This window comes from Pseudorca crassidens, chromosome 7 (assembly GCF_039906515.1).
Source record: "Pseudorca crassidens isolate mPseCra1 chromosome 7, mPseCra1.hap1, whole genome shotgun sequence".
NCBI classification, from domain to species: domain Eukaryota; kingdom Metazoa; phylum Chordata; class Mammalia; order Artiodactyla; family Delphinidae; genus Pseudorca; species Pseudorca crassidens.
In genome coordinates, this window is record NC_090302.1 from 70,636,479 (window position 1) to 70,648,049 (window position 11,571).

At 37.8% G+C, this 11,571-nt stretch overlaps 1 long non-coding RNA gene across 1 annotated transcript in view; it reads right to left on the reverse strand.

Annotated features, from left to right (window-relative positions):
• Positions 1 to 8,151, reverse strand: part of LOC137227903 (uncharacterized) — an 85,422-nt gene extending 77,271 nt beyond the window's left edge. Inside the window, exons 1-2 of the long non-coding RNA XR_010945050.1 lie at positions 8,030 to 8,151; positions 7,376 to 7,473 (exon numbers count right to left, since the gene is read on the reverse strand). This is a non-coding gene — a long non-coding RNA (uncharacterized lncRNA). The remainder of the gene's footprint in view (positions 1 to 7,375; positions 7,474 to 8,029) is intronic.
• Between the last annotated feature and the right edge of the window lie 3,420 nt (positions 8,152 to 11,571).

An 11,571-nucleotide genomic window follows, 5' to 3' on the forward strand; every position in this document is an offset into this window, starting at 1 on the left:
AAGAGCTGATATTTTGAAAAGATAAATAAAATTGACAAACTCTTAGAAAGACTAAGAAAAAAAGAGGTGACAAAATAAAATGAAAGAGAAGACATTAAAAACAATGCCACAGAAATTAAAAAGATCATAAGTGACCAGTATGAACAATTATACACCAACGAACTGGATAATCTAGAAATAATGGATAAATTCCTAGAAACATACAACCTACCAAGACCTAATCATAAAGAAAAACAAAGTCTAGGGAGTTCCCTGGTGGCCTAGTGGTTAGGATTCTGGGCTTTCACTGCTGTGGCCTGGGATCAGTCCCTGGTCAGGGAACTGAGATCCCACAACCTGCATGGCACAGCCAAAAAAAAAAAAAAGTCTCAACAGACCTATAACTTGTATGAAGGTTGAATCAATAATCAAAAATCTCCCAAGGAAGAAAAGCGCAGGACCAGATGGCTTCACTAATGAATTCTACCAAACACTTTAAAAGAATTAATGCCAATCTGTCTCAAGCTCTTCCAAAAACTTGAAGAGAAGTATACACTTCCAAATTCATTTATGAAGTCAGCATTATCCTGATACCAAAGCCAGAAAAAGACACTACAAGAAAAGAAAACTACAGGCCAATATCCCAGATGAATACAAATGCAAAAAAAACCAAAAAACAAAATACTAGCAAACCAAATTCAACAGCTTTTTTTAAAAGGACTGTAGATCATGACCAAGTGGGATTTATCCCTGGGATGCAAAGATGTTGGTTCAACATATACAAATCAATAAATGTGATACACCACAATACCAGAATATAGAATAAAAATTACACAATCATCTCAATAGATGAACAAAAAGCACTTGACAAAATTCAAATATCCTTTTATGATAAAAACTTTCAAAAAACTAGGAATATAAGGAAATTACCTCAACATAATAAAAGCCATATATGACAAGCCCACAGCTAACCTCACACTAAATGGTAAAAAATTGAAAGCTTTTCCTTTAATATTAGTAACAGACAAGGATAACTGCTCTTGCTACTTCTATTTAACACAGTACTAGAAATTATAGCTAGAACATTTAGGTAAGAAAAAGAAATAAAAGGCATCCAAATTGGAAAGAAAGAAGTAAAACTTTCCATGTTTGCAAATGACAATATCTTATATATAGAAAAAAGACTACACCAAGAAACTGTTAGAACTAATAAATTCAGTAAATTTGCAGGATACAAAGATCAGTTGTATTTCTATATACTAACACTGAACTATCTGAAAAGAAAATTAAAGAAACAATCTCATTCATAATAGCATAAAAAACAACAGCATATTTAGGAATAAATTTAAACAAGGATGGGAAAGACCCATGCACTGAAAACTATAAGACATTGATAAAGACACAAACAAATGGAAAGATATCCATATTCATGGATTGAAGAATTAATATTGTTAAAATGTCCATACTACCCAAAGTGATCTACAGATTCTATGTAACCCCTATCAAAATTCCAACAGCATTTTTCACAGAAGTAGAAAAAGCAATCCTAAAACTCATATGGAAACACCAAAGAACCTGAATAGATAAAGCAATCTTGCAAAACTGGAGGCACTCCACTTCCTGATTTCAAAATATATTACAGAGCTACAATAGTCAAAACAGTACTGTACTGGCATAAAGACAGAGATTTGGACCAACGGAACAGACTAGAGAGCCCAGAAATAAACATATGCATACATGGTCAACTGATCTTTGACAAAAGTGCAAAGAATACACAATGGGGAAAGGATAATCTCTTCAACAAATGGTGTTGGGAAAACTGAATATCTATATGCTAAAGAATGAAATAATACCCTTATCTTATACCATACACAGAAATCAACTCAAAATGGATTAACATTTAAAGAAGAATTCTGAAAGTGTAAATCTCCTAGAAGAAAATGTTGGGGAAAAGCTTTATTGGTCTTGAATATGATTTTTTTGTATATGACAACAACAGCCCAGGCAACAAAAGCAAAACAGTCAACTGGGACTACATCAAACTAAAAAGCTCCTTTATAGCAACAGAAACAACAGAGTGAAAAGGCAATTTATGGACTCAGAGAAAATAGTTGAAAACTATATAACTTATAAGGGGTTAATATCCAAAATATGTAAGGAAGTCCTACAACTCAACAGCCAAAAACCAAAACCTGATTTTAAAGTGAACTAAGGACTTGAATAGGCATCTCTCCAAAGCAGACATATAAATGGCTATCAGGTATATGAAAAAATGCTTCAGGGCTTCACTGGTGGCGCAGTGGTTGAGAATCTGCCTGCTAATGCAGGGGACACGGGTTCGAGCCCTGGTCTGGGAGGATCCCACATGCCACGGAGCAACTAGGCCCGTGAGCCACAACTACTGAGCCTGCGCGTCTGGAGCCTGTGCTCCGCAACAAGAGAGGCCGCGACAGTGAAAGGCCCGCGCACCACGATGAAGAGTGGCCCCCGCTTGCCACAACTAGAGAAAGTCCTCGCACAGAAACGAAGACCCAACACAGCAAAACTAAATAAATTAATTAATAAACTCCTACCCCCAACATCTTCTTAAAAAAAAAAAAATGCTCCACAGTCTATAACCATCAGGGAAATACAAATCAAATCAAAGCCACAATGAAATATCACCTCACTCCTGTAAAGATGGTTATTATTTAAAAAAAAAAAAAAAAAGGAAAAGACCACAAGTGTTGGTTAGGATGTGGAGAAATTGGAACCCTTGTGCACTGTTGGTGGGAAAGAAAAATAGTGTAGCCACTATGGTTAACAGTATAGAGGTTCCCCAAAAGATTAAAAACAGAACTACTGGGACTTCCCCGGTGGTCTGGTGGTTAAGAATCTGCACTTCCAATGCAGGGGGCATGGGTTTGATCCCTGGTCGAGCAACTAAGATCCCGCATGCTGTGCAGTGTAGCCAAAAAATAAAAATAAAAATAGAACTACCATATGACCAAGCAATTCCAGTTCTAGGTATTTATCCAAAAGAATTGAAACTAGGATCTCAAAGAAATCTCCCATGTTCATTACACTCCATTACAGCACCAGTCACAATAGCCAAGACGTGAAAAAGCATGAATGTCTATCAACAGATGAATAAAGTCATAGTGGTATACACATACAATGGATTATTTAGCCTTTAAAAAGAAGGAAACTCTGCAATATGTGACAACATGGATGAACCTTGAAGATATTATCCTAAGTAAAATAAACCAGTCACAGAAAGGCAAATATTGCATGATTTCACTTATACAAGGTATCTAAAATAGTCCAGTTCATAGAATCAAAATGTGTAATGGTGGTTTCCAGGAGCCAGAGAGAGGGGATGTGTGAATTATTAATCAACAGGCATAAAGTTTCAGTTAAGCAAGATGAATAAGTTCTAGAGATCTGCGCTACAACACTGTATCTATCCTATAGTCAACAATACTGTATTGTACACTTAAAAAACTACTAAGAGGATAAATCTCATGCTAAGTGTTATTAAAATTAAACTCTGAAATGGGTTAAAATCAATGTGTTGACAGGACTGTGTTCCTTTCTGAGGCTCTGTAGGATAATTTGTTTCTTGCCTTTTCCACTCTCTAGAGGCCTTCCACATTCCTTGGCTTATTGCCCTCTTTTTTCATCTTCAGAGCCATCACCATCGGACTAAGTCTTTCTCACACTGCTAGCTCTCTGGTTCTTTGTTATGCCTCTCTCTTCAATTTATATAAATTATAATTACATTGGGACCATCTGGATAATCTAGGATAATCTCTCTACACATGGCAGAGTGAATAATGTCCTCCAAAGATATCCAAGCCTGAGTTCCTGGAACCTATGATTGCTACCATATATGGAAAAAGGGACTTTTGCATATGTAATTAAATTAAGGATTTTGAAATGGGGAGATTATCCTAGATTATCTGGATGAACTCTAAATATACTTGCAAGTGTTCTTATAATAGGGAGATTGAGGGAGATTTCATGAAAGAGAGGTGAAGGAGATATGACAGAAGCAGAGATTAGAGAGATGTGCTTCAAAGATAAAGGGGCCCCAAACCAAGGAATACAAGTGGCCACTAGAAGATGAAAAAAACAAGAAAAGGGACTTTCCATTCAGAGACTCCAGAAAAAAATCAGCCCTGAAAACATTTTGACTTTAGCCCAGTAAAAACTGATGTTGGCTTTCTGACATCCAGAACTGTAAGAGAATAAATGTGTGTTGTTTTAAGCAACAGAACTTGTAGCAACAATAGGAAACTAATATACCATCATCTCAAGGTCTGTTGATTACCAACCTTAATTCCATCTGAAACCTTCATTCCATTTTTCCATTCCATTTTGAATTTAATATAGTCACAGTTTCCAGGAATTAGGACATGGACATCTTGGGTGTAAGGGCATTATACTGCCTACCACAACTTTACACACAGTGAAAGTCCAGATGAACAAAATATGTCGATGTCAAACATTAACAGAAAATGTAGGAGAATGTGTTCATAATCTTGGGTGTGTAAAAGGCCTTAAGACAACAAAGTTGTTAAGACATCTTTTTTAAAAAATGATACATTTGCTTCCATCAAAGTTTTAAAATTCTGTAAGCTAAATAATACGATATATAAAGTAATAATACAAGCAACACGCTGGCAGAAAACATTTGTAACATATATAACCAAGCATTAATAGCCCATTTTATACTAGTAAAAAATAGAATAATCATTCCATTCTATTCTAATCTATTCTAAATAATCATTCCCCATCATTAGGGGAATGATTAAATCATACATTTATCCATACAATAGGTTACCTACAGCAGTTTAAAAGAATGAGGGAGAATCTTTCTGATTCTTTGCAAAAATCTCCAAGACATATTGATATTTTAGACAGTTATAGAATAGCATGTACTGTGTGATGCTATTTTAAGGGGGGAAACAACATGCACCAAACAAAGTCATAAAGTATTTCCCCTAACTTTATGAGGATATCAGCAATTACCTCTGGGGAAAAGAGTAGCAGCAAAGGGAAACATTAATTCTGTTCTATAACATTTGAATGCAGACACATTCATGTATAAACTGCATAATATTTTTTAAAGCACAGTTTTGTCTTGCTCATCACTGTATCCAAGCAGCCTGCACAGTACTTGATATGTAATGTTTGTTTAGTGAATGAAATCCAAAGGGATGGGACTTATTGCTAATGCTAAATCCCGTGCTGGTGAGAAAATGCCCTGGTTATACCTAAATTCTTCCTGCTTCAAGCCCCGTTTGGTCTTCCTTTGGGAACTGCTTTGGGGAAACTGGAAGCCTGAGCCAGAAGTGTGTGCATGCGTGCACGTGCTAGCATGTATAATAATTTATATTCTTTATGTTTAATCCAGACAACAAGCCTGCAAAGTAGTCACCCTCATACCCATTTTACAAATGAGGAAATTAAGGCTTAGATAAGGGACTAACTGAATGACTTACCCTGGAGTTTTCTTTTTTCTCTTCCTGTAAATGCAATTTTGACAGTTGCAGAATTCTTACAAAACAGAATGTGGTAAGTTCAAGAAACAACTTCCTTCTACCAGTACTTGACTTGCTTTATTAGTTATTTGTTTTACTAGTATTAGATAGTTCATACATTTGCTTTTAAAACTGGCAGTAAATTGTATTCAGTACATCTACTTCCCTCCCTTGAGACAATAGTCAACAACTTTTTGTGTGTCTTTCCAGAAATATTCTATGTACATACAAGCACACATACAAATATTTCTAAAGTTTAATTTGAAGCATTTTACATACATTATCCGGTACCTCTCTTATTTCACTCAACAGTGTATCTTGGAAATCATTACATATTTGCTAGATCTGCTACATTCTGGACCATAGCTGTACATGATTAATTTTAGAGAAACCTCATAATTTAATTAATCCCTCCTCATTTATGGCCACTGAAATTGTCTCATATCTTGTTATTACAAAGCTACAGTGGCTATTGTTATACATGGGCCATTTTGCACATGTGCAGATGTATCTGCAGAATAATTTCTAGAGGAGCAACTGCTGAATAAAATAGATGTCCCTTAAAATTTTTCATGGATATTGATAATTTTCCTCTGTAGATGTTATATAATTTCACTCTCCCCAAGTAATGTTTATTCGTACCCCACCTCCAACACTTGGTAACATTTTCTTATACAAGAGGGAAAAGACAGAAAAAAAGAAAAGAAAAAATCTATTTCATTTGCATTTGACACCCAAAGGTAGTTTCTTCAACCTTGCCCAGGGGCAAGTTGCAGTTCCATCAACCCCCCATTTCCTGCAACTGTACTACTTTTCAACTGAAACTGTGAAAACTATTCCCCTCTCTTTTACTTTATACGTGATTGATCTACTTCATGTAGGACTCGGCATGGAAATTATTAATTCTGCTCTTCTATTTAAAAGATATCACTCCTTTCAAACTGATCGACCCCTCACAATCCTAGGTCACTTTCTGAGGGCACTTTCCAGAAATTTCCACGTTTGGTTCTGTGGTGTAGCTACTGCCTCCTCCTGAGAACTATTTACCTGAGGTACTTTTCTTGGCAAAAAAGAAACACACTGTCCCCATTTCTTTCTCCCCCCCCCTTTCATCAATCTCAAGTGTTTTCCTTAGGAAAACACTTTATTTCATTATTATTTAGCTTTGTGCAAACTAGTTTCCCCAGTTCCCCCACTACAAAGATAGACTCCTTGATTTCTAAGGCCAAATCTATTTTTTCTTACTATTCCTATACAAAGCTCGAAAATATGGCAACTGATAAAAAAAAATTTTACATATTAAAATAGCTTTAAAATTATATAGCAACTAATAGTAACTTAGAGGTTAGCAGGTAGAAGGATCCTGAGAGGTACTTCCTGGTTTGCTAACTTCAAATTTCATCTGTGACAACAGTTTTCTCACCTGAGTTATTAACAACAACAACAACAAAAATCACTTCATTATATGATTTATAGTAGGGAGCACTATTTCTCTCTCTCTCCTCACCTCCAATAAAGAAAAAATACTATCACTAGCTTTTTCTGGGTAGAGCTAACATGTTGATTTGTTCTCTTATTCACTACGAAAATCTTTCTGGCAATCTTTACCAAATCAAAGCTATTTGGCTTGGTTGGAAAACAGATGTGATTTCAGTCCATTAAGAAATTTGTCTTTGTATGAGGGGAAAGATTTTCTCAGAAGGTAACTAGAACAGAACATTGGTAGATTCATGAACAGTACCAGTACTTTCTGTTTTGTTTTTATCTTTCCTTAGAGATGGTGAGTAGTCCTACTGCCTGGCACAGTGCCTGGCATACAAGAGGTGCTCAATAATTATCTCTTGAGTCAATTAATGAATAAGATTACTTACAGAGAAAGAACTCCTCACATTCTTCCCCCTCAGCTCTCACATATCTTTTTCTAGTAAACTGGAGTGCAAACAGGGTTGGGAGGAGCTCCATTATCCACCTGAATGGAGACAGAGGTTAGGGAATGATTATTCTGTTTGCTCATAAATACCTTAAAGATATTAATAAACAGAGGAGATAACTTAAATAATTTCAGGTAGCAGTCCACAGGCAGAAAACGTAAATGCAGACTTGCTCCTTGGCTGCGATCCCTCAAGAGAAACAATTCTCTAAGAGCAAGCCGTCTACAGACAGAACTGGGGCAACACCCGATGATTTAGTCAGCTATTTAAAGAAAAAGACTATTGAGATTTCAGAAAACAGACTAAATTATTGTAAGCCAGTTCACTCAAAGAAAAGTTCAAATAGAAAACAAATGGAATAATAATATTCACTTTAAAATATGTATGTTTGCTTATTGCGCGAACGTTATTGCTTAAATCCGGTACGTGAGTTCTGGGAGGAGGTGCTTCCTTTCCCGCCGGCCGCCCGGCCTACGCGGGCACCTGGGAGACGCGGCCGAATCCAGGTCTACTCTCTGGGGCCTCGGGCTCCCAGGTCGCTGCACCCGGCGCGCTCCCCACTGAAGCTAGAAAAATGCCTCAGTCCGGCAGTACCTTTTTTTCTTTCCTCCACGGCTGATTGGCTCCGAAGTTTCGTCCGTTATTACGGGAAAGCCCCGGCCTCCGACCTCCGAGCCGAGCTGCGGTCCCGCAGCCTCCCGTCCGGCCTCAGGGCCCCAGCCGTCTAGCATAGAACCCCTCCCTCTTTCCTCTTCCTCGCTCCCTTTCTCTCACCCTCCTCGCTCTCTCTTTTCTTTCTTTCTTTGTTTTTTAAACCAGAGAAAGCCGCCGAGTTTCTCGGCCCGCTCTCCGGGGGCCCCGGCCCAGCCCCGCGCGTTTCACTTCCACGTCGCTCCGGCGGCGCAAGCGGCCGGCCGGGCCGGCGCTTTCCGTGCTCTGGAGAGGCGCACATGCACGCTCTGCTCTGCGAGCGCAGGTTCGAGCGGAGCTCTGGTGGGCCGGAGGCCCTTGGGGCTTACAAGTGAGCGTCCGTGCTGCCCCTGAGGCGCTCCAGCCTGCTGACTGCGTGTGAGGAATCTCCAAAGGAGAAGAGCAGGGTGTGCGTGCGTGCGTGCGTGCGTGCGCGCGTGCGTCTAATAAAGTTGAGGAAAGAAGAGCCAGCTCTTAACAGTGCAAAAAAGAGAAAGGGGGGAGGTGGAGAAAATTTGGAGGGGAGTAGCTGACTGTTAGAGGGGGCTTCAGAGAAGTAGTGGGGGACAGGTAACCCAGAAAGTGGGAAGGCGGGGCATGGAAGACTTGCGTCTCAGTCACAGAGGATGTATGGAGGAAGGAACTTGGCACATCAGAGGCATTTTGCCATTCTGCTCTAAAGCAAAACAAAACAAAAATTAGAAGGGACGTCAATGGAAATGGCAGAATAGGAAGCTGCACGGGCCCATCCCTACACAGAAACCCCAAAAAGGTAAGTGTCAGAATTGACTTTGTGGGAACTCTGGGAAATAGCTGAGCGTTTGTAGCATCCAAGTGAATCCTCAATCAAGAAAAAGATGACTTAAACACAGCATAATGGGGACATTACTAGCGAATTTAAGGGAATAAAAAGGATTATGAGAGAAAACTCTGAACAGTGTACACTAACAAGTTAGGTAACCTAGATAAAATGGGCAAATTCCTAGAAACATACAGACCACCAAAACTGATTCAAGAAAAAAAATAGGAAATCTGAACAGCCTTAAAACAAGAGATTGAATCAGTAGTTTAAAAAACAAAACAAACAAACAAAAAACCCTTCTGACAAAGAAAAGTCCAGGACCAGATAAGATGGCTTCACTAGTGAATTGCATCAAACTTTTAAGGAACAATTAACACTAATCCTTTTCAAACTCTTCTAAGAATAGAAAAGCAGTGAACACTTCTTAACTCATTTGATGGGGCCAGCATTACCTGATGCCAAAACCAGAGACATCACAAGAAAAGAAAATTTCAGACCAATATCCCCTATGAATATAGATGCAAAAAATCCTCAATAAAATCCTTGCAAACCAAATCCAGCAAAATGTTAAAAGAATTACACACCATGACTAAATGATATTTATCTCAGGAGGGATTCAACATACAAAAATCAATCAATGTAATATACAGTATTAATAGAATGAAGGAAAAACGTAACCATCTCAACTGATGCAGAAGAATAATTTGACAAAATCCAACACTTTTTCAGGATAAAAACATTCAACAAACTAGAAATAAAGAGAACTTCCTCAATCTGATTAAGGGCATTTATGAAAATAAAAAAAAACTACAACTAACATCAATAGTGAAAGACTGAAAGATTTCCCCCTAAGATCAGGAACAACAACAACAAAAAGAATGCCTGCTTTTGCTTCTTCTATTCAAAATTGTATAAGAAGCATTGTCCTGAAAGTTCTAACTTGAGCAATAAGGCAAGAAAAAAGAAATGAGGCACCCTGGTGGTCCAGTGGGTAAGACTCTGCACTCCCAATGCAGGGGGCCTGCGTTTGATCCCTGGTCAGGGAACTAGATCCCACATGCCACAACTAAGGAGCCCACGTGCCACAACTGGGACCTGGTGCAGCCTAAATACATAAATAAATAAATATTAAGAAAAAAAGAAACAAGAGGCATCCAAATTAGAAAGAAACAAGTAAAACTACCCCTCTTTGCAGCTGACATGATCTTATATAGAAAATCATAAGGAATCCACAAAAAACTATTAGGGCTAATAAACAAATTCAGTGAAACTTCAGGATAAAAGATCAACACATGAAAATTAATTGTATTTCTAAACACTAGCAATGAACAATCCAGATAGGAATCTGAGAAAATTCAATTTTCAGTAGCATCAAAAAGAATAAAATACTTAGAAATAAATTTAACCAAATAGGTGCAATACATGTACACTGAAAACTACAAAACATTGTTGAATTAAAGAAGACCTAAATGAATGGAAAGACATCCTGTGTTCATGAATTAGAAGACTTAATAGTGTCAAGATGGCAAAAGTACCTAAAGTAATCTACATATCCAGTGCAATCCTTATGAAGATCCCAATGGCCTTTTTTTTGGTAAATGAAAAAGCTGATCCTGAAACTTACATGGAATTGCAAGGGAACCCAGATACAAACTTGAAACAGGTCAACATTATTTTGAAAAGAAGAACAGAAATGGAATACTCACACCCCCCAATTTCAAAACATACTGCAAAGCTACAGTAATCAAAGCAGTGTGGAACAGACATTAAAAATACACATATACCTCAGTGGAATATGATTGAGAATCCAGAAATAAACCAATACATCTATACTCAATCGATTTTTGACAAGAATCCCAACCCATTCAATTGACAAAGAACAGTCTCATTAACAAATGGTGATAGGACAACTGGAGGTCCACTTGCAAGGGAAGGTAGAACCCTACCTTACACCATATGCAAAAAAATACATCGAAATGCATCAAAGACTTAAGTGTGAGCTATAAAACTCTAAAAGTCATGGAAGAAAACATAGAGGTAAATCTTCAACAAGGACCTACTATATAGCAAAGGGAACTCTGCTCAATATTATGTAACAACCTAAACAGGAAAAGAATTTGAAAAAGAACAGATACATGTATATGTATAACTGAATCACTTTGCTGTACACCTGAAACTAACACAAAATTGTTAATCAACTCTACTCCAATATAAAATACAAAGTTAAAAATAAATAAAACATAGAGGTAAATCTTTGTGACCTTGGATTTGGTAATGGAGTCTTGGATATGACACCAAAAGCATAAGCAACAAACAAAAAAAACAAAATTAATTAGGCTTCATCAAAACTAAAATCTTTTGTGCATAAAAGGACACTCTCAGGACTTCCCTGGTGGTGCAGTGGATAAGACTCTGCGCTCCCAATGCTGGGGGACCGGAGTTTGATCACTGGTCAGGGAACTAGATCCCACATGCATGCCTCAACTAAGAGTTTGTATGACACAACTAAGGAGCCCATGTGCCGCAAGTAAGGAGCCCCCTTGCTGCAACTAAGGGGACTGCTACAACTAAGGAGCCCCCCTGCAGCAATTAAGACCTGGCACGACCAATAAATAAATATTTTTAAATAAAAAGGACACTATCA